Here is a 25064-nt window from a genome sequence, read left to right as displayed (position 1 = left end):
TCAACTGCCACATTACTCACCTTTGCATTCAAATCACCCATCACTATAACCCGGTCTCGTGCATCAAAACCACTAACACATTCATTCAGCTGCTCCCAAAACACTTGCCTCTCATGATCTTTCTCCTCATGCCCAGGTGCATATGCACCAATAATCACCCATCTCTCTCCATCAACTTTCATGGTAAACATGTGAATCACATGTTTACCAAATGTGAATTACTTCCGCTTCCTTGGTTCCATTCGCTGCTAAAATCACTCCCAGATATCTAAAACACTTCACTCAATCCAATTTTTCTCCATTCAAAGTTTTATCCCAGTTAACTTGTCCCTCAACCTTACTTAGCCTAATAACCTTGTTCTTATTCACATTTACTCTCAACTTTTTTCCTTTTACACACTTTACCAATCTAAGTCATCAGCTTCTGCAGCTTCTCACTCGAATCTTCTACTAGAACTGTATCATCGGCGAACAACAACTGGCTCACTTCCCATGCCCTCTCCTCCTTTACAGACTGCATACTTGCCCCTCTCTCCAAACTTGTTGCATTCACCTTCTGAACCAACCCATTCATAAGCAAGTTAAACAACCAAGGTGACATCACACACTCCTGCTGGAAACCGATATTCACTGAGAACCATTCGCTCACCTCTCTTCCTACTCGTACACATGCCTTACATCATTGGTAAAAACTTTCCACTATTTCTAACAACTTCCCTCCTATAGGATATTCTCTTATGACCTTCCACGAAGCATCTCTATCAACCCTATCACATGCCTTCTCCAAATCCATAAATGCTACATGCAAAACCATCTGTTTTTCTAAGTATTTCTCATATACATTCTTCAAAGCAAATACCTGATCCACACATCATCTACTACTTCTTAAACCACGCTGCTCTTTCCAACTTTGATGCTCTGTCATGCCTTCACCATCTCAATCAATACCCTCCCATATAATTTCCCAAGAATACTCAACAAACTTATACTTCTGTAATTTAAACACTCACCTTTATCCCCTTTGCCTTTGTACAGTGGCACTATGCATGCATTCCACCAATCCTCTGGGACTTCACCATGATCCATGCATACACTGAACATCCTTACCAACCAATCAACAACACAGTCACCCCCTTTTTTGATGAATTCTACTGCAATATCATCCAAACCCACCGCCTTGCTGGATTTCACCTTCCACGAAGCTTTCACTACCTCTTCTCTCTTAACCAAATCATTCTCCCTGACCCTATATCTGCCACTATATCATCAAACACATTCAATAAACCTTCAAAATGCATACTCCATCTCCTTCTCACTTCATCACCACCTGTTATTACTTCCCCATTTGCCCCTTCACCGATGTTCTTTCGTCTTACGCACGTTATTTTCTTCCTTCCAAGACATCTTTCTATTTTCCCTAAAGTTTAATGATACTCTCTCACCCCAACTCTCAATTGCCCTCCTTTTCAACCCTTGCACTTTCTCTTGACCTCCCGCCGCTTTCTATTAAATATCTCCCAGTCTTTTGCACTCCTTCCTTGCAAGTATCTTCCAAGCCCTTCTCTTTCCTCTTTCACTAACAACTTTACTTCTTCATCCCACCACCATTACTTTTTCTAATCTGCCCACTTCCCACCTTTCTCGTGCCACATGCAATTTTTGCACAAGCCATCACTGCTTCCTTAAATATATTCCATTTCTTCACCACTCCCCTTAAGTCGTTTGCTCTCACCCTTTGCCATTGTAAACCCAATTTCTCCTGGTACTTCCTCACACAAGTCTCTTTTCCAAGCCCACTTACTCTCACCACTCTCTTCTCTTCAGCATTCTCTCTTCTTTTCTGAAAACCTCTACATATCTTCACCTTCGCCTCCCCAAGATAGTAATCAGATATCCCTCCAAGTGCCCCTCTCAGCACATTAACATCCACAAGTCTCTCTTTTACACGCCTATCAATTAACACGTAATCCAATAATGGCCTTTGGCGAGCTTTCCTACTCACATATGTATACTTATGTATATTTCTCTTTTTAAACCAGGTATTCCCAATCACCGATCATTTTTAGCACACAAATCCACAAGGTCTTCACCATTTCCATTTACAACACTGAACATCTCATGTACGCTAATTATACTCTCAACCGCCACATCACTCAGCTTTACATTCAAATCACCCATCACTATAACCCGGTCTCGTGCATCAAAAATGCTGACACATTCACTCATCTGGTCCCGAAACACTTGCCTCTCATGATCTTTCTTCTCGTGACCAGGTGCATAGGCACCAATAATCACTCATCTCTCTCCATCCACTTTCAGTTTTACCCATATCATTCAAGAGTTTACTTTCTTACACTCTATCGCATACTCCCACAACTCCTGTTTCAGGAGTAGTGCTACTCCTTCCCTTGCTCTTGTCCTCTCACCAACCCCTAACTTTACTCCCAAGACATTTCCAAACCACTCCTTCCCTTTACCCTTGAGCCTCGTTTCAGTCAGAGCCAAAACATCCAGGTTCCTTTCCTCAAACATGCTACCTAACTCTCCTTTCTTCTCATCTTGGTTACATCCACACGTTCTTATCTTATATCTACCTGTGTTTTTTGTTGACCTCTTTATCAGTTTGGGAGCAACTGTTTTTGAAATATTAGAATCTCTAATGCTGAGGATGACGAAAGACGCAATTTATTAGTATATATATATATATCTTGTTTCCGATCGTAACATGATAATCTGTTACATTATCATCGGGTGTCAGTGTATAATTCAGAAGAATCCGAATAAGAAAACATAATTATCTAATTATTGCATTAAGGTTACATTATCTGCATTTCTTGTTGGCAGTGTGCGCAAATGTCTGCTCAGAGTATTACAACACAATGACTCACGCTGTGAAGTTTGTCAATAATAGCGACAGTGTGGCTTTTCGTCGTCATGTTGTCAAACATGGCAGCGTTGATGGTGGTGAACCTTGCTCAACACAGTCAAGTTTTCTTGATACGTTGACTGTGGTTTGACGAAGGATGCCAGACACCAGGTTCAGTGACCTATGTACTTACAACTTTTCTGGGCTGTTGTACTTGACTTGTAGTTATTAACACTGTATTCACATTTATTGAAGATATGCACATTAATACATCAAGGAAGACATATAATACAGGAAAGACTCATGCAAATAATTGTAATGTTACATACAGTGTTGCAAGTGGAAGCCATGGCGGGTATAAGCAGGCGAGAGCAGACGTGGGTGGCAGTGTTGTCAAGTTGGGCTTACAGTCACTTCATTTCTAAGGTGAGCCGCGCTACACCCCATAAATAGTCTCGTATTTCATCATTGTAGAATTATGGAAAACATAGATTTCATATATAAATCTTAACCATCATAAATAGACTCGTATTTCATCATTGTAGAATTATGGAAAACATAGATTTCATATATAAATCTTAACCATTATAAATAGTCTCGTATTTCATCATTGTAGAATTATGGAAAACATAGATTTCATATATAAATCTTAACCATCATAAATAGTCTCGTATTTCATCATTGTAGAATTATGGAAAACATAGATTTCATATATAAATCTTAACCATCATAAATAGACTCGTATTTCATCATTGTAGAATTATGGAAAACATAGATTTCATATATAAATCTTAACCATCATAAATAGACTCGTATTTCATCATTGTAGAATTATGGAAAACATAGATTTCATATATAAATCTTAACCATCATAAATAGACTCGTATTTCATCATTGTAGAATTATGGAAAACATAGATTTCATATATAAATCTTAACCATCATAAATAGACTCGTATTTCATCATTGTAGAATTATGGAAAACATAGATTTCATATATAAATCTTAACCATCATAAATAGACTCGTATTTCATCATTGTAGAATTATGGAAAACATAGATTTCATATATAAATCTTAACCATCATAAATAGACTCGTATTTCATCATTGTAGAATTATGGAAAACATAGATTTCATATATAAATCTTAACCATCATAAATAGACTCGTATTTCATCATTGTAGAATTATGGAAAACATAGATTTCATACATGAATCTTAACCATCATAAATAGTCTCGTATTTCATCATTGTAGAATTATGGAAAACATAGATTTCATATATAAATCTTAACCATCATAAATAGACTCGTATTTCATCATTGTAGAATTATGGAAAACATAGATTTCATATATAAATCTTAACCATCATAAATAGACTCGTATTTCATCATTGTAGAATTATGGAAAACATAGATTTCATATATAAATCTTAACCATCATAAATAGACTCGTATTTCATCATTGTAGAATTATGGAAAACATAGATTTCATATATAAATCTTAACCATCATAAATAGACTCGTATTTCATCATTGTAGAATTATGGAAAACATAGATTTCATATATAAATCTTAACCATCATAAATAGACTCGTATTTCATCATTGTAGAATTATGGAAAACATAGATTTCATATATAAATCTTAACCATCATAAATAGACTCGTATTTCATCATTGTAGAATTATGGAAAACATAGATTTCATACATAAATCTTAACCATCATAAATAGTCTCGTATTTCATCATTGTAGAATTATGGAAAACATAGATTTCATATATAAATCTTAACCATCATAAATAGACTCGTATTTCATCATTGTAGAATTATGGAAAACATAGATTTCATATATAAATCTTAACCATCATAAATAGACTCGTATTTCATCATTGTAGAATTATGGAAAACATAGATTTCATATATAAATCTTAACCATCATAAATAGACTCGTATTTCATCATTGTAGAATTATGGAAAACATAGATTTCATATATAAATCTTAACCATCATAAATAGACTCGTATTTCATCATTGTAGAATTATGGAAAACATAGATTTCATATATAAATCTTAACCATCATAAATAGTCTCGTATTTCATCATTGTAGAATTATGGAAAACATAGATTTCATATATAAATCTTAACCATCATAAATAGTCTCGTATTTCATCATTGTAGAATTATGGAAAACATAGATTTCATATATAAATCTTAACCATCATAAATAGTCTCGTATTTCATCATTGTAGAATTATGGAAAACATAGATTTCATATATAAATCTTAACCATCATAAATAGTCTCGTATTTCATCATTGTAGAATTATGGAAAACATAGATTTCATATATAAATCTTAACCATCATAAATAGTCTCGTATTTCATCATTGTAGAATTATGGAAAACATAGATTTCATATATAAATCTTAACCATCATAAATAGTCTCGTATTTCATCATTGTAGAATTATGGAAAACATAGATTTCATATATAAATCTTAACCATCATAAATAGTCTCGTATTTCATCATTGTAGAATTATGGAAAACATAGATTTCATATATAAATCTTAACCATCATAAATAGTCTCGTATTTCATCATTGTAGAATTATGGAAAACATAGATTTCATATATAAATCTTAACCATCATAAATAGTCTCGTATTTCATCATTGTAGAATTATGGAAAACATAGATTTCATATATAAATCTTAACCATCATAAATAGTCTCGTATTTCATCATTGTAGAATTATGGAAAACATAGATTTCATATATAAATCTTAACCATCATAAATAGTCTCGTATTTCATCATTGTAGAATTATGGAAAACATAGATTTCATATATAAATCTTAACCATCATAAATAGTCTCGTATTTCATCATTGTAGAATTATGGAAAACATAGATTTCATATATAAATCTTAACCATCATAAATAGTCTCGTATTTCATCATTGTAGAATTATGGAAAACATAGATTTCATACATGAATCTTAACCATCATAAATAGTCTCGTATTTCATCATTGTAGAATTATGGAAAACATAGATTTCATATATAAATCTTAACCATCATAAATAGTCTCGTATTTCATCATTGTAGAATTATGGAAAACATAGATTTCATATATAAATCTTAACCATCATAAATAGTCTCGTATTTCATCATTGTAGAATTATGGAAAACATAGATTTCATATATAAATCTTAACCATCATAAATAGTCTCGTATTTCATCATTGTAGAATTATGGAAAACATAGATTTCATATATAAATCTTAACCATCATAAATAGTCTCGTATTTCATCATTGTAGAATTATGGAAAACATAGATTTCATATATAAATCTTAACCATCATAAATAGTCTCGTATTTCATCATTGTAGAATTATGGAAAACATAGATTTCATATATAAATCTTAACCATCATAAATAGTCTCGTATTTCATCATTGTAGAATTATGGAAAACATAGATTTCATATATAAATCTTAACCATCATAAATAGTCTCGTATTTCATCATTGTAGAATTATGGAAAACATAGATTTCATATATAAATCTTAACCATCATAAATAGTCTCGTATTTCATCATTGTAGAATTATGGAAAACATAGATTTCATACATGAATCTTAACCATCATAAATAGTCTCGTATTTCATCATTGTAGAATTATGGAAAACATAGATTTCATATATGAATCTTAACCATCATAAATAGTCTCGTATTTCATCATTGTAGAATTATGGAAAACATAGATTTCATACATGAATCTTAACCATCATAAATAGTCTCGTATTTCATCATTGTAGAATTATGGAAAACATAGATTTCATACATGAATCTTAACCATCATAAATAGTCTCGTATTTCATCATTGTAGAATTATGGAAAACATAGATTTCATATATGAATCTTAACCATCATAAATAGTCTCGTATTTCATCATTGTAGAATTATGGAAAACATAGATTTCATATCTAGATTTTAACCATCATAATTCTCTCTTTTGGGAGACGATATGTAAACAGATATCTCAGATATATTGAAGTATGTCTGGGAGAGGCCAGATGGATGTATATCCAGCGTGTCGTAGGTAGTAAGAGGGAGGGAAGCGCCTTCCTATCTGCCTCCCTTCGCTTATAATTCACAAAAGTAGCAACAGAAAGAACAATGGGTGAGTCTTGGGTGAAAATGGGTGAATCATGGATGAAAATGGGTGAAAAGGGATGAATAATGGATGAAAATTGGTGAAAATGGGTGAATCTTGAGTGAATCATTGGTGAAAATGGGTGAATTATGGATGAAAATGGGTGAATCTTGGATAATATGGGCGAATCATGAACGAATATGGGTGGTTCATGGGTGAAAATGGGTGATTATTTCAAAGTTCAGTTCCTGATCCTCATCCTACCTCGCTTAAGAGAGAGGAGCGAGTGCATATATATATATATATATATATATATATATATATATATATATATATATATATATATATATATATATATATATATATATATATGTATATATATATATATATATATATATATATATATATATATATATATATATATATATATATATGTATATATAAATATATATATATATATATACATATATATATATATATATGTATATATATATATATATATATATATATATATATATATATATATATATATATATATATATATATATATATATATATATATATATATATATATATAGAGTGATAGATAGATAGATGATAGAATGGCAGATATAGGGTGTTTTGGTCGAGGTGGCGTGCAAAGTGTGAGGGTTAGGGAAAATGATTTGGTAAACAGAGAAGTAGTAAAAGCTTTGCGGAAGATGAAAGCCGGCAAGGCAGCAGGTTTGGATGGTACTGCATTGGAATTTATTTAAAAAGGTGGTGACTGTATTGTTGACTGGTTGGTAAGGTTATTTAATGTATGTATGACTCATGGTGAGGTGCCTGAAGATTGGCGGAATGCGTGCATAGTGCCATTGTACAAAGGCAAAGGGGATAAGAGTGAGTGCTCAAATTACAGAGGTATAAGTTTGTTGAGCATTCCTGGTAAATCATATGGGAGGGTATTGATTGAGAGGGTGAAGGCATGTACAGAGCATCAGATTGGGGAAGAGCAGTATGGTTTCAGAAGTGGTAGAGGATGTGTGGATCAGGTGTTTGCTTTGAAGAATGTATGTGAGAAATACTTAGAAAAGCAAATGGATTTGTATGTAGCATTTATGGATCTGGAGAGGGCATATGATAGAGTTGATAGACATGCTCTGTGGAAGGTATTAAGAATATATGGTGTGGGAGGCAAGTTGTTAGAAGCAGTGAAAAGTTTTTATCGAGGTTGTAAGGCATGTGTACGTGTAGGAAGAGAGGAAAGTGATTGGTTCTCAGTGAATGTAGGTTTACGGCAGGGGTGTGTGATGTCTCCATGGTTGTTTAATTTGTTTATGGATGGGGTTGTTAGGGAGGTGAATGCAAGAGTTTTGGAAAGAGGGGCAAGTATGAAGTCTGTTGTGGATGAGAGAGCTTGGGAAGTGAGTCAGTTGTTGTTCGCTGATGATACAGCGCTGGTGGCTGATTCATGTGAGAAACTGCAGAAGCTGGTGACTGAGTTTGGTAAAATGTGTGAAAGAAGAAAGTTAAGAATAAATGTGAATAAGAGCAAGGTTATTAGGTACAGTAGGGTTGAGGGTCAAGTCAATTGGGAGGTAAGTTTGAATGGAGAAAAACTGGAGGAAGTAAAGTGTTTTAGATATCTCGGAGTGGATCTGGCAGCGAATGGAACCATGGAAGCGGAAGTGGATCATAGGGTGGGGGAGGCGGCGAAAACCCTGGGAGCCTTGAAGAATGTGTGGAAGTCGAGAACATTATCTCGGAAAGCAAAAATGGGTATGTTTGAAGGAATAGTGGTTCCAACAATTTTGTATGTTTGCGAGGCGTGGGCTATGGATAGAGTTGTGCGCAGGAGGGTGGATGTGCTGGAAATGAGATGTTTGAGGACAATGTGTGGTGTGAGGTGGTTTGATCGAGTAAGTAACGTAAGGGTAAGAGAGATGTGTGGAAATAAAAAGAGCATGGTTGAGAGAGCAGAAGAGGGTGTTTTGAAATGGTTTTGGCACATGGAGAGAATGAGTGAGGAAAGATTGACCAAGAGGATATATGTGTCGGAGGTGGAGGGAACGAGGAGAAGTGGGAGACCAAATTGGAGGTGGAAAGATGGAGTGAAAAAGATTTTGTGTGATCGGGGCCTGAACATGCAGGAGGGTGAAAGGAGGGCAAGGAATAGAGTGAATTGGATCGATGTGGTATACCGGGGTTGACGTGCTGTCAGTGGATTGAATCAGGGCATGTGAAGCGTCTGGGGTAAACCATGGAAAGCTGTGTAGGTATGTATATTTGCGTGTGTGGACGTGTATGTATATACATGTGTATGGGGGTGGGTTGGTCCATTTCTTTCGTCTGTTTCCTTGCGCTACCTCGCAAACGCGGGAGACAGCGGCAAAGCAAAAAAAAAAAAAAAGATATATATATATATATATATATATATATATATATATATATATATATATATATATATATATATATATATATATATATATATATATATATATATATATATATATATATATATATATATATATATATATATATGCATATATATATATATATATATATATATATATATATATATATATATATATATATATATATATATATATATATATATATATATATATATATATATATATATATATATATATATATATATATATATATATATATATATATATATATATATATATATATATATATATATATATATATATATATATATATATATATATATATATATATATTACTATCATATTATTTTGCTTTGTCGCTGTCTCCCGCGTTTGCGAGGTAGCGCAAGGAAACAGACGAAAGAAATGCCCCAACCCACCCCCATACACATGTATATACATACACGTCCACACACGCAAATATACATACCCATACATCTCAATGTACACATATATATACACACACAGACATATACATATATACACAAGCACACAATTCACAGTCTACCTTTATTCATTTCCATCGCCACCTCGCCACACATGGAATAACATTCCCCTCCTCCCTGATGTGTGCGAGGTAGCGCTAGGAAAAGACAACAAAGGCCCCATTCGTTCACACTCAGTCTCTAGCTGTCATGCAAAAACGCCCGAAACCACAGCTTCTTTTCCGTATCCAGGCCCCAAAGAACTTTCCATTGGTTACCCCAGAGGCTTCACATGCCCTGAATCAATCCATTGACATTACGTCGACCCCGGGAAACCACATCGATCCAATTCACTCTATTCCTTGCCATCCTCTCACCCTCCTGCATGTTCAGGCCCCGATCACTCAAAATCTTTTTCACTCCATCTTTCCATCTCCAATTTGGTCTCCCACTTCTCCTCGTTCCCTCTACCTCCGACACATATATCCTCTTGGTCAATCTTTCCTCACTCATTCTCTCAATGAGTCCAAAGCATTTCAAAACACCCTCTTCTGCTCTCTCAACCACGCTCTTTTTATTCCCACACATCTCTCTTACCCTATCATTACTTACTCGATCAAACCACCTCACACCACATATTGTCCTCAAACATCTCATTTCCTGAACATCCATCCTCCTGCGCACAACTCTATACTTTGCCCACGCCTCGCAACCATACAACATTGTAAACATAGCCATTTTTGCTTTCGGAGATAATGTGTGTGTGTGTGTGTGTGTGTGTGTGTGTGTGTGTGTGTGTGTGTGTATGTCTGTATATATGTGTGTGTGTGTGTGTGTGTGTGTGTGTGTGTGTGTGTGTGTGTGCGTGTGTGGGAGAAGCCTGCAATCCTGTCAGAAATTTAATTCCAAGTATTTCTAAACCGTGTGTTGTGCAGGTGGAGCAGAGTGTGTGATGCTACTAGAAGTTACCTTGGTCATGGTGGCAGTGGCCCCTGGCTTGGGGTCTGTGAGCGTCGGGTTCAACTTGCCCAAAGACTTAATGTGTTGTCCTTTGTTAAATCATGGTCATACTGAAGAATACGAGCTTTGTGCTGCTAAGTTTGATTCTCCTCCTCAATGCGAACATTATCAGACAAGTAAGTCCTCATAACTATATATTGGTCATATGTTCATCATGTTTACATATGTACGTATAGCTTGGGTCAGTAATACAGAACAAGATGGGAAATGCTTTCATGATGTATGTCATATAAACCGTGTGTGGAATGTCCATGATATATACCATGTGTGTAATGAATTGTAAACCCTGTATGGAATTCCTGAAAAATCCTGTGTTTAATGTCTTAGAGACCCGGTGTATAATGTCTTATAAAGCCCTGTGTGTAATGTCTTATAAACCCTGTGTGTAATGTCTTATAAACCCTGTGTGTAATGTCTTACATACCCTACGTCTAATGTCTTATACACCTTCTGTGTAGTGTCTTGTAAACCTTCTGCGTAATGTCATATAAACCCTGTGTGTAATGTCTTATAAACTCTATGTGTAATGTCTTATAAACCCTGTATGTCATGTCTTTTAAACCTTGTGTGTAATTTCATACAAACAATTCTATGTATTGTCTTCTATACCCTGTGTGTAATGTCTTATAAACCTTGTGTGTAATGTCTTATAAACCCTGTGTGTAATGTTTTATAAACCCTCTGTGTAATGTCTTATAAACCCTATGTGTAATATCTTATAAACCTTGTATGCAGTATCTTATAAACCCTATGTGTAATGTCTTATATACCCTGTGTGTAATGTCTTATATACCCTGTGTGTAATGTCTTATAAACCCTGTGTGTAATGTCTTATAAACCCTGTGTGTAATGTCTTATAAACCCTGTGTGCAATATCTTATAAACCCTGTGTGTAATGTCTTATAAACCCTGTATGTAATGTCTTATAAACTCTATGTGAAGTGTTTTATAGTCCCTGAGCGTAATGTCTTTAAACCCTGTATCTAATGTCTTATAAACCCTATGTGTAATGTCATATAAAACCTGAGTGGAATTTCTTATCAACCATGTGTGAAATGTCTTAAGAAAACCTGTGTGTAATGTCTTAAGATAACCTGTGTGTAATGTCTTATAGACCCAGTGTGTAATGCCTTATAAACCCTGTGTGTAATGTCTTATAAACCCTGTGTGTAATGTCTTACATACCCTACGTCTAATGTCTTATACACCTTCTGTGTAGTGTCTTGTAAACCTTCTGCGTAATGTCATATAAACCCTGTGTGTAATGTCTTATAAACTCTATGTGTAATGTCTTATAAACCCTGTATGTCATGTCTTTTAAACCTTGTGTGTAATTTCATACAAACAATTCTATGTATTGTCTTCTATACCCTGTGTGTAATGTCTTATAAACCTTGTGTGTAATGTCTTATAAACCCTGTGTGTAATGTTTTATAAACCCTCTGTGTAATGTCTTATAAACCCTATGTGTAATATCTTATAAACCTTGTATGCAGTATCTTATAAACCCTATGTGTAATGTCTTATATACCCTGTGTGTAATGTCTTATATACCCTGTGTGTAATGTCTTATAAACCCTGTGTGTAATGTCTTATAAACCCTGTGTGTAATGTCTTATAAACCCTGTGTGTAATGTCTTATAAACCCTGTGTGTAATGTCTTATAAACCCTGTATGTAATGTCTTATAAACTCTATGTGAAGTGTTTTATAGTCCCTGAGCGTAATGTCTTTAAACCCTGTATCTAATGTCTTATAAACCCTATGTGTAATGTCATATAAAACCTGAGTGGAATTTCTTATCAACCATGTGTGAAATGTCTTAGGAAAACCTGTGTGTAATGTCTTAAGATAACCTGTGTGTAATGTCTTATAGACCCAGTGTGTAATGCCTTATAAACCCTGTGTGTAATGTCTTATAAACCACGTGTGGAATGTCTTATAAACCCTGTGTGTCATGTCTTATAATCCCTGTGTGATGTCATATATATCCTGTGTGTAATGTCTTATAAACCCTGAGTGTAATGTCTTGTAAACCTTGTGTGTAATGTCTTACAAACCCTGTGTGTAATGTCTTATATACCCTCTGTGTAATATCTTATAAACCTTGTGTGCAATATCATATAAACCTTGTTCGTAATGTCTTGTAAACCCTGTGAGCAATGTCTTATAAATCCTGTATGCAATGTGTTATAGATCCTGAGTGTAATGTCTTATAAACCCTCGGTATAATGTCTTATAAACCCTCTGTGCACTGTTTTGTAAACCAAACCTGTGTGTAATGTCTTATAATCCCTGTGCGTAATATCTTATAAACCCAGTATGTGATGTCTTATAAACCTCTGTGTAATGTCATATAAACCCTGTGTGTAATGTCATATAAACCACTTGTGTAATGTCTTATAAACCCTCTGTGTAATGTCTTATAAGCTATGTGTGTACTGTCTTATAGACTATGTTTGTAATGTATCATAAACCCTGTATGCAATGTCTTATAAACCCTGTGTGTGATGTCTTATAGTTTCTGTTTGCAATGTCTCATAAAGCCTTTGTGTAATGTCTTATAGACCCTGTATGTAATGTTTTATAAACCCTGTGTGTATTGTCTTTTAAACACTGTGTGTAATGTCTTATAAACCCTGGGTGTAATGTCTTATATACCCTGTATGTAATGTTTTATAAACCCTGTGTGTATTGTCTTTTAAACACTGTGTGTAATGTCTTATAAACCCTGGGTGTAATGTCTTATATACCCTGCATGTAATGTTTTATAAACCCTGTGTGTATTGTCTTTTAAACACTGTGTGTAATGTCTTATAAACCCTGGGTGTAATGTCTTATAGACCCTGCATGTAATGTTTTATAAACCCTGTGTGTATTGTCTTTTAAACACTGTGTGTAATGTCTTATAGACCCTGCATGTAATATTTTATAAACCCTGTGTGTATTGTCTTATAAACACTGTGTGTATTGTCTTATAAACCCTGTGTGTAATGTCTTATAAACCCTGTGTGTAATGTCATATAAACCCTGTGTGTAATGTCTCTAAACCCTGTGTGTAATGTCTTCAAACTCTGTGTGTAATGTCTTATAAACCCTGTGTGTAATTTCTTATAAACCCTGTGTGTAATGTCTCATAAACCCTGTGTGTAATGTTTTATAAACCCTGTGTGTAAATCATTATAAACCCTGTGTGTAATGTCTTATAAACCCTGTGTGTAATTTCTTATAAACCCTGTGTGTAATGTCTCATAAACCCTGTGTGTAATGTTTTATAAACCCTGTGTGTAAATCATTATAAACCCTGTGTGTAAATCATTATAAACCCTGTGTGTAATGTCTTATAAACCCTGTGTGTAATGTCTCATAAACCCTGTGTGTAATGTTTTATAAACCCTGTGTGTAAATCATTATAAACCCTGTGTGTAATGTCTTATAAACCCTGTGTGTAAATCATTATAAACCCTGTGTGTAAATCATTATTAACCCTGTGTGTAATGTCTCATAAACCCTGTGTGTAATGTCTCATAAACCCTGTGTGTAATGTCTCATAAACCCTGTGTGTAATGCCGTATACCATGTGGTAACGGTATGTGGTATGTGATGCTATTATGGTTAAGATGTGGTTAAGGACGATATCACCTCGGTCTGTCTGCCTGTGCGTAACAGTTACCCTTTAGACCTCACTGTAATGGTAAGTCATATGATTGGTTTAGTGATGGGGGTGTAGGATGAGGGTGAGGTGATAACAGCGTAGTAGTGGGTGTGTAGGATGAGGGTGAGGTGATAACAGCGTAGTAGTGGGTGTGTAGGATGAGGGTGAGGTGATAACAGCGTAGTAGTGGGGGTGTAGGATGAGGGTGAGGTGATAACAGCGTAGTAGTGGGGGTGTAGGATGAGGCTTTAGTGATATGATAACAATGCAGTGATGGGGTGTAGGTTGAGGGTGAAGTGATAACAGAACAGTGATGGGGTGTAGGTTGAGGATGTACTGATAACAGAACAGTGATCGGGGTGTAGGATGAGGGTGAAGTGATAACAGAACAGTGATCGGGGTGTAGAATGAGGGTGTAGTGATAACAGAACAGTGATGGGGATGTAGGATGAGGGTATAGTGATGACGGAGTAGTGATGGGGGTATAGGATGAGGGTATAGTGATGACGGAGTAGTGATGGGGGTATAGGATGAGGGTGTAGTGATGACAGAGTAGTGATGGGGGTGTAGGATGAGGGTGTAGTGATGACAGAGTAGTGATAGGGGTTTAGGTTGAGGGTGTAGTGATGACGGAGTAGTGATGGGGTGTAGGATGAGGGTGTAGTGATAACGGAGTAGTGATGGGGTTGTGGAATGGGGGTGTAGTGATGACGAAGTAGTGACGGAGGTGTAGGATGAGGGTGTAGTGATGACGGAGTAGTGATGGGGGTGTAGGATGGGGGTGTAGTGATGACGAAGTAGTGATGGGGGTGTAGGATGAGGGTGTAGTGATGACGGAGTAGTGATGGGGTGTAGGATGAGGGTGTAGTGATGACGGAGTAGTGATGGGGGTGTAGGATGGGGGTGTAGTGATGACGAAGTAGTGATGGGGGTGTAGGATGAGGGTGTAGTGATGACGGAGCGGTGATGGGGTGTAGGATGAGGGTATAGGAATGATGGAGTAGTGATGGGGATGTAGGATGAGGGTGTAGTGATGACGGAGTAGTGATGGGGGGTGTAGTGATGATGGTCTTAGTAGAGAACACACAAAATGATCCAAGTTAGCTTCCTGGTGGAGGAAGATGGTGTCGAACACCACACAGACGACTACCAGAAGAATATTGACACATCTCACTCAGTGTACAGGGGAGAGTTTGACACACATCTCTCTCAGTGTACAAGGGAGAGTTTGACACACACATGTCACTCAGTGTACAGGGGAGAGTTTGACACACACATCTCACTCAGTGTACAGGGGAGAGTTTGACACACATCTCTCTCAGTGTACAGGGGAGAGTTTGACACACACATGTCACTCAGTGTACAGGGGAGAGTTTGACACACACATGTCACTCAGTGTACAGGGGAGAGTTTGACACACACATCTCACTCAGTGTACAGGGGAGAGTTTGACACACATCTCACTCAGTGTACAGGGGAGAGTTTGACACACACGTCACTCAGTGTACAGGGGAGAGTTTGACACACACATGTCACTCAGTGTACAGGGGAGAGTTTGACACACACATCTCACTCAGTGTACAGGGAAGAGTTTGACACATTAAGATCAGTGATTTAATCTGAACCGAAATGAAATGATGATACAAGGATCATAAGACAATGACAAGAATAATGATATGAACATACAACAAACGATGGTTTTGCTTGTCTCAAACATGAGGACCATCAAGGACGGAGGTAGTTAGTTAGCACTTAATATGACCCACATGCATGATGATAATTTAACTCTGTCATGTTGAGATGAGTAATAATGGATATATGAGCATACATTGGTGGGTTTTCTGTATATGCTAAAGTTAAACTTGTTTCCTTGTCTATGGATCATGCAATCTAAAAATGTTAACATATCATTATTTTCATTTTCTACAGTAAATTTGATGGAAGGTACTAAATCGTTGAGTAAGGGGAGAAACGTTTGTAAATTATCATGAACAATGTAGATTTAGTCAACAAGCTAAACAACATCAATGTTCATTTTGATTTCAAACTAGTTAGCTTTCATGTTCCTCACTTTTCACTAAAGTTCCAGTTGATGACCTTTTAGAATATTTATTTGATGTCTTGGATGATATTCATTTACCTGTTTCAAAGTCTGTTTTCATTGAACTGATAAAATTGTGTATAAAAGACTGTATATTTCAATTCAATGGAGATTATTATGCTCAAAAATTTGGTATGGCAATGGGTAACCCTCTTTCACCTGTGCTAAGCAATCTTTATATGGAATTTTTTGAAACAAAATTACTAAAGGATATCTTACCTTCTAATGCAATTTGGTTTCGGTATGTAGATGATGTTCTTTGTGTTTGGCCAACAAATGAAAATTTACAAATATTTCTCCCCTTACTTAACAATTTAGTACCTTCCATCAAATTTACTGTAGAAAATGAAAATAATAATATGTTACCATTTTTAGATTGCATGATCCATAGGCAAAGAAACAAGTTTAAAACTTAGCATATACAGAAAACCTACCAATGTATGCTCATATATCCATTATTACTTACCTCAACATGACAGAGTTAAATTATCATCATTTCAATCTATGTTCCTTAAGGCATTACGTATTTGCAGTCCAGAGTTTATTGATGATGAGTTTCAGAAAATATTTTCTATTGGACCTAAGTTAAAGTACCCTAGATCTTTCATTGATAAATCCCTTAAGTTAGCAAAGAAATCATTTTATAGAGTTGAGCCCAAACCTCCCATTGACACCAACAATCTTTTAGTTCTCCCTTTTGATGATAATTTTACTTTACTTCCCATGTTGCTTAAATCCTTTAATGTAAATGTTGCCTTTAGCAACAATAATACTATAAAGAATATCTTAATTAGGAATTCACCAGAAAATTCTCTTGGATGCATCTATACTGTGCTATGTGGAAATTGTGATGAATTTTATGTTGGTCAGACTGGTAAGGGTCTTTGTGTTAGACTTAAACATAAATATAGTATAAGAACGGGACAAGAATCAAATGCCCTGTTTGATCACGTTAAAAACTATGATCATTGTATTGACTGGAGTAATTCCATCTCAGTTATTAACTCTAACTCTATTACCAAGAGAAATATTATTGAATCTTCTATTATTAAATATACAAAGAATTATAATCTTAATATTAGTGATGGTCTATACAAATTAGATAAGTTTATTGTTGATAAAATTTGTAAAATGATATGTTTATGAACGCTCGTTGTATGTTTTGAACAATCACATGTTTACCAAATGGCGTCTTAGCTTCGTCTCTTCGATATATATCGACTGACTTATATTTCTCTCTTGTGGCTCCCCTGATAATGTGATTATTACACGAAAGTGCACTTGGGAACTTTTCGTGTTTCATTTTCCCCGTGGACTCATAGGAATATATATATATACATATATATATATATATATATATATATATATATATATATATATATATATATATATATATATATATATATATATATATATATATTTTCTTTCGTACTATTCGCCATTTCCCGCATTGGCGAGGTAGCGTTATGAACAGAGGACTGGGCCTTAGAGGGAATATCCTCACCTGGCCCCCTCTGTTCCCTCTTTTGGAAAATTAAAATATATATATATATATATATATATATATATATATATATATATATATATATATATATATATATATATATATAAATATATATATATATAATAGATAATGTTCTCGACTTCCACACATTCTTCAACGCTCCCAGAATTTTCGCCCTCTCCCCAACCCTATGATTCACTTCCGCTCCCATGGTTCCATCTGCTGCCAAATCCACCCCAGATATCTAAAATACTTTACTTCCTCCAGTCTGTTTCCATTCATCCTTACCTCCCAGTTGACTTGACCCTCAACCCTACTGTACCTAATAACCTTGCTTTTATTCACATTTACTCTCAACTTTCTTCTTTCACACACTTTATCAAACTTAGTGACCAGCTTCTGCAGTTTCTCACATGAATCACCCACCAGCGCACTATCATCAGCGAACAACAACTGACTCACTTCCCAAGCTCTCTCATCCACAACAGACTGCATACTTGCCCCTCTTTCCAAAACTCTTGCATTCACCTCCCTAGCAACCCTATCCATAAACAAATTAAACAACATTAGAGACATCACACATCCCTGCCACAAACCTACATTCACTGAGAGACAATCACTTTCCTCTCTTCCTACTCGTACACATGCCTTACATCCTCAATAAAAACTTTTCACTGCTTCTACTGACTTGCCTCCCACACCATTTATTCTTAATGCCTTCCACAGAGCATCTCTATCACCTCTAAAATATGCCTTCTCAAAATCCATAAATGCTACATACAAAACCATTTTTTACTTTTCTAAGTATTTCTCACATACATGCTTCAAAGCAAACACCTGATCCACACATCCTTTACCACTTTTGAAACCACACTGCTCTTCCCCAATCTGATGCTCTGTACAAGCCTTCACCCTCTCAATCAATACCCTCCCATATAATTTACCAGGAATACTCAAACTTATACATCTGTAATTTGAGCACTCACCTTTGTCCCCTTTGCCCATTGTCAATGGCACTATGCAAGCTTCCGCCAATCCTCAGGCACCTCACCATGAATCATACATACATTAAATAACCTTATCAACCAGTCAACATTACAGTCACCCCCTTTTTTAATAAATTCCACTGCAATACCATCCAAACCTGCTGCCTTGCCGGCTTTCATCCTCCGCAAAGATTTTACTACCTCTTCTCTGTTTACCAAATCATTTTCCCAAACCCTCTCACTTTGCACACCACCTCGACCAAAGCACCCTATATCTGCCACTCTATCATCAAACACATTCAACATCCTTCAAAATACTCACTCCATCTCCTTCTCACATCACCACTACTTGTTATAGCCTCCCCATTGGCCCCCTTCACTGAAGTTCCCATTTGTTCCCTTGTCTTACGCACTTTATTTACCTCCTTCCAAAATATCTTTTTATTCTCCCTAAAATTTAATGATATCTCTCACCCCAACTCTCATTTGCCCTCTTTTTCACCTCTTGCATCTTTCTCTTGACCTCTTCCATCTTTCTTTTATACATCTCCCACTAATTTGCATTATTTCCCTGCAAAAATCGTCCAAATGCCTCTCTCTTCTCTTTCACTAATAATCTTACTTCTTCATCCCACCACCCACTACCCTTTCTAATCTGCCCACCTCACACGCTTCTCTTGCCACAAGCATCTTTTGCGCAAGCCATCACTGCTTCCCTAAATACATCCTATTCCTCCCCCACTCCCCTTATCTCCTTTGTTCTCACCTTTTTCAATTCTGTACTCAGTCTCTCCTGTTACTTTTTCACACAAGTGTCCTTCCCAAGCTCACATGCTCTCACCACCCTCTTCACCCCAACATTCTCTCTTCTTTTCTGAAAACCTTTACAGATCTTCACCTTAGCCTCCACAAGGTAATGATCACACATCCCTCCACTTGCACCTCTCAGCACATTGACATTGAAGGTCTCTCTTTCGCGTGCCTATCAATTAACACGTAACCAAATAACGCTCTCAGGCCATTTCTCCTACTTACGCATATGTAAATGTGAATAAGAGCAAGGTTATTAGGTACAGTAGGGTTGAGGGTCAAGTCAATTGGGAGGTAAGTTTGAATGGAGAAAAACTGGAGGAAGTAAAGTGTTTTAGATATCTGGGAGTGGATCTGGCAGCGATGGAACCATGGAAGCGGAAGTGAATCATAGGGTGGGGGAGGGGGCGAAAATCCTGGGAGCCTTGAAGAGTGTGTGGAAGTCGAGAACATTATCTCCGAAAGCAAAAATGGGTATGTTTGAAGGAATAGGAGTTCCAACAATGTTGTATGGTTGCGAGGCGTGGGCTATGGATAGAGTTGTGCGCAGGAGGGTGGATGTGCTGGAAATGAGATGTTTGAGGACAATATGTGGTGTGAGGTGGTTTGATCGAGTAAGTAATGTAAGGGTAAGAGAGATGTGTGGAAATAAAAAGAGCGTGGTTGAGAGAGCAGAAGAGGGTGTTTTGAAATGGTTTGGGCACATGGAGAGAATGAGTGTGGAAAGATTGACCAAGAGGATATATGTGTCGGAGGTGGAGGGAACGAGGAGAAGTGGGAGACCAAATTGGAGGTGGAAAGATGGAGTGAAAAAGATTTTGAGTGATCGGGGCCTGAACATGCAGGAGGGTGAAAGGCGTGCAAGGAATAGAGTGAATTGGATCGATGTGGTATACCGGGGTCGACGTGCTGTCAATGGATTGAATCAGGGCATGCGAAGCGTCTGGGGTAAACCATGGAAAGTTGTGTGGGGCCTGGTTGTGGAAAGGGAGCTGTGGTGTCGGGCATTATTGCATGACAGCTAGAGACTGAGTGTGAACGAATGGGGCCTTTGTTGTCTTTTCCTAGCGCTACCTCGCACACATGAGGGGAGGGGGGATGTTATTCCATGTGTGGCGAGGTGGCGATGGGAATGAATAAAGGCAGACAGTGTGAATTGTGTGCATGTGTATATATGTATGTGTCTGTGTGTGTATACATATGTGTACATTGAGATGTATGGGTATGTATATTTGCGTGTGTGGACGTGTATGTATATACATGTGTATGTGGGTGGGTTGGGCCATTTCTTTCGTCTGTTTCCTTGTGCTACCTCTCAAACGCGGGAGACAGCGACAAAGCAAAATAAATAGATAAATAATTTTTTTTTCATAGTAATCGCAATTTCCCGCGTTAGCGAGGTAGCTTTAAGAACAGAAGCCTGGGCCTTTGAGGGAATGTCCTCACCTGACCCCCTTCTGCGTTCCTTCTTTTGGAAAATTAAGAAAAAAAAAAACGAGAGGGGAGGATTTCCAACCCCCCGCTCCCTTTCCTTTTAGTCGCCTTCTTCGACACGCAGGGAATACGTGGGAATTATTCTTTCTCCCCTATCCCCAGGGATATATATATATATATATATATATATATATATATATATATATATATATATATATATATATATATATATATATATATATATATATATATATATATATATATATATATATTATTGCCATTATTGTTTTGCTTTGTCGCTGTCTACCGCGTTAGCGAGGTAGCGCAAGGAAAAAGACGAAAGAATGGCCCAACCCACCCACATACATATGTATATACATACACGACCACATACGCACATATGAATACCAATACATCTCAACGTATACATATATACACACACACACAGACATATATACACATGTACATAATTCATACTATCTGCCTCTATTCATTCCCATCGCCACCCCGCCGCACATGAAATAACAACCCCCTCCCCTCTCATGTGCGCGAGGTAGCGCCAGGAAAAGACAACAAAGGCCACATTCGTTCACACTCAGTCTCTAGCTATCATGTAATAAAGCGTCGAAACCACAGCTCCCTTTCCACATCCATGTCCCACAGAACTTTCCATGGTTTACCCAAGACGCTTCACATGCCCTGGCTCAATCCATTGACAGCACAACGACCCCGGTATACCACATCGTTCCAATTCACTCTATTCCTTGCACGCCTTTCACCCTCCTGCATGTTCAGGCCCCGATCACTCAAAATCTTTTCCACTCCATCTTTCCACCTCCATTTTCGTCGGCCACTTCTCCTCATTCCCTCCACCTCTGACACATATATCCTCTTGGTCAATCTTTCCTCACTCATTCTCTCCATGTGACCAAACCATTTCAAAACACCCTCTTCTGCTCTCTCAACCACAATCATTTTATTACCACGCATCTCTCTTACTTCGTTATTACTTACTCGATCAAACCACCTCACTCCACATATTGTTCTCAAACATCTCATTTCCAGCACATCCACCCTCCTGCGCACAACTCTATCCAAAGCCGCGCCTTGCAAACATATAACATTGTTGGAACCACTATTCCTTCAAACATACCCATTTTTGCTTTCCGAGATAACGTCTTCGATTTCCACACATTCTTCAACGCTCCCGAACTTTCGCCTCCTCCCCCACCCTATGATTCACTTCCGCTTCCATGGTTCAATCCGCTGCCAGATCCACTCCCAGATATCTAAAACACTTCACTTTCTCCAGTCTGTCTCCATTCAACCTCACATCCCAGTTGACTTGTCCCTCAACCTTACTGTCCCTAATAACCTTGCTCTTATTCACATTTACTCTCAGCAATATTCTTTCACACACTTAACCAAACTCAGTCACCATCTTCTACAGTTTCTCACATGAATCAGCCACCAGCGCTGTATCATCAGCAAACAACAACTGACTCACTTCCCAAGCTCCCCTCATCCACAACAGAGTGCATACATCTCCTCTTTCTAAAACTCTTGCATTCACCTCTCTAACAACCCCATCCATAAACAAATCAAACAACCATGGAGACATCACACACCCCTGCCGTAAACCTACATTCACTGAGAACCAATCACTTTCCTCTCTTCCTACACGTACACATGCCTTATATCCTCGATAAAAACTTATCACTGCTTCTAACAACTTGCCTCCCTCACCATATATTCTTAATACCTTCCACAGACCATCTCTATCAACTCTATCATATGCCTTCTCAAGATCCATAAATGCTACATACAAATCCATTTGCTTTTTTATGTATTTCTCACATACATTTTTCAAAGTAAACACCTGATCCACACAGCCTTTACCACTTCTGTAACCACACTGCTCCTCCCCAATCTGATGCTCTGTACATGCCTTCACCCTCTCAATCAATACACTCCCATATAATTTCCTAGGAATATTCAACAAACTTATACCTCTGTAATTTGAGCACTCACTTTTATCCCCTTTGCCTTTGTACAATGGCACTATGCAAGCATTCCGCCATTCCTCAGGCACCTCACCATGAGTCATACATACATTAAATAACCTTGCTAACCACTCCACAATGCAGTCACCCTCTTTTTTGATAAATTCCACTGCAATACCATCTAAACCCGCTGCCTTGCCAGCTTTCATCTTCCGCAGAGCTTTTACTACCTCTTCTCTGTTTACCCAACCATGTTCCCCAACCCTCTCACTTTGCTCACCACCTCTACCAAAACACCCTATATCTGCCACTCTATCATCAAACACATTCAACAAACCTTCAAAATACTCATTCCATCTCCTTCTCACATCATCACTACTTGTTATCACCTCCCCATTAGCCCCCTTAACTGAAGTTCCCATTTGTTCCCTTGTCTTACGCACTTTATTGACCTCCTTCCAAAACATCTTTTTATTCTCCCTAAAATTTAATGATACTCTCTCACCCCAACCCTCATTTGCCCTCTTTTTCACCTTTTGCACCTTTCTCTTGACCTCCTGCCTCTTTCTTTTATACATCTCCCACTTATTTGCATTATTTCCCTGCAAAAAAATCGTCTAAATGCCTCTCTCTTCTCTTTCACTAATGATCTAACTTCTTCATGCCACCACTCACTACTCTTTCTAATCTGCCCACCTCCCACGCTTCTCATGCCACAAGCATCTTTTGCGCAAGCCATCACTGCTTCCCTAATTACATCCCATTCCTCCTCCACTCCCATCACGTCCTTTGTTCTCACCTTTTTCCATTCTGTACTCAGTCTCTCCTGGTACTTCCTCACACAAGTGTCCTTCCAAGCTCACTTACTCTCACCACTCTTTTCACCCCAACATTCTCTCTTCTTTTCTGAAAACCTCTACAAATCTTCACCTTCGCCTTCACAAGATGATGATCAGACATCCCTCCAGTTGCACCTCTGAACACAATAACATCCAAAAGTCTCTCTTTCGCATGCCTATCAATTACCACGTAATCCAATAACGCTCTCTGGCCATCTCTCCTACTTGCATACGTAAATTTACGTATATATCTCTTCTAAACCAGGTATTCCCAATCGCCAGTCCTTTTTCAGCACATAAATCAACAAGCTCTTCACCATTTCCATTTACAACACTGAACACCCCATGTGTACCAATTATTCCCTCAACTGCCACATTACTCACCTTTGCATTCAAATCACCCATCACTATAACCCGGTCTCGTGCATCGGAACTACTAACACTCACTCAGCTGCTTCCAAAATACTTGCCTCTCATGATCTTTCTTCTCATGCCCAGGTGCATAGTCACCAATAATCACCCATCTCTCTACATCCACTTTCAGTTTTACCCATACCAATCTAGAGTTTACTTTCTTACACTCTATCACATACTCCCACCACTCCTGTTTCAGGAGTGTTGCTACTCCTTCCATTGCTCTTGTCCTCCCACTAGGCCCTGACTTTACTCCCAAATTTCCAAACTAATCTTCCCCTTTCCCCTTGAGCTTCGTTTCACTTAAAGCCAAAACATCCAGGTTCCTTTCGTCAAACATACTACCTATCTCTCCTTTTTTCTCATCTTGGTTACATCCACACACTTAGACACCCCAGTCTGAGCCTTCGAGGAGGATGAACAC

General features: G+C 37.3%; 1 long non-coding RNA gene across 1 annotated transcript in view; it reads left to right on the top strand.

Annotated features, from left to right (window-relative positions):
- Positions 1-3207: 3207 nt before the first annotated feature.
- LOC139758876 (uncharacterized) overlaps positions 3208-25064 on the top strand; it is a 33610-nt gene continuing 11753 nt past the window's right edge. The window contains exons 1-2 of the long non-coding RNA XR_011714961.1: positions 3208-3292; positions 10811-11011. This is a non-coding gene — a long non-coding RNA (uncharacterized lncRNA). The remainder of the gene's footprint in view (positions 3293-10810; positions 11012-25064) is intronic.

Source organism: Panulirus ornatus, chromosome 31, assembly GCF_036320965.1.
Source record: "Panulirus ornatus isolate Po-2019 chromosome 31, ASM3632096v1, whole genome shotgun sequence".
Classification (NCBI taxonomy): domain Eukaryota; kingdom Metazoa; phylum Arthropoda; class Malacostraca; order Decapoda; family Palinuridae; genus Panulirus; species Panulirus ornatus.
Note: the sequence above shows the minus strand (reverse complement) of the source record. Positions and strands in the feature narration are given on the sequence as shown.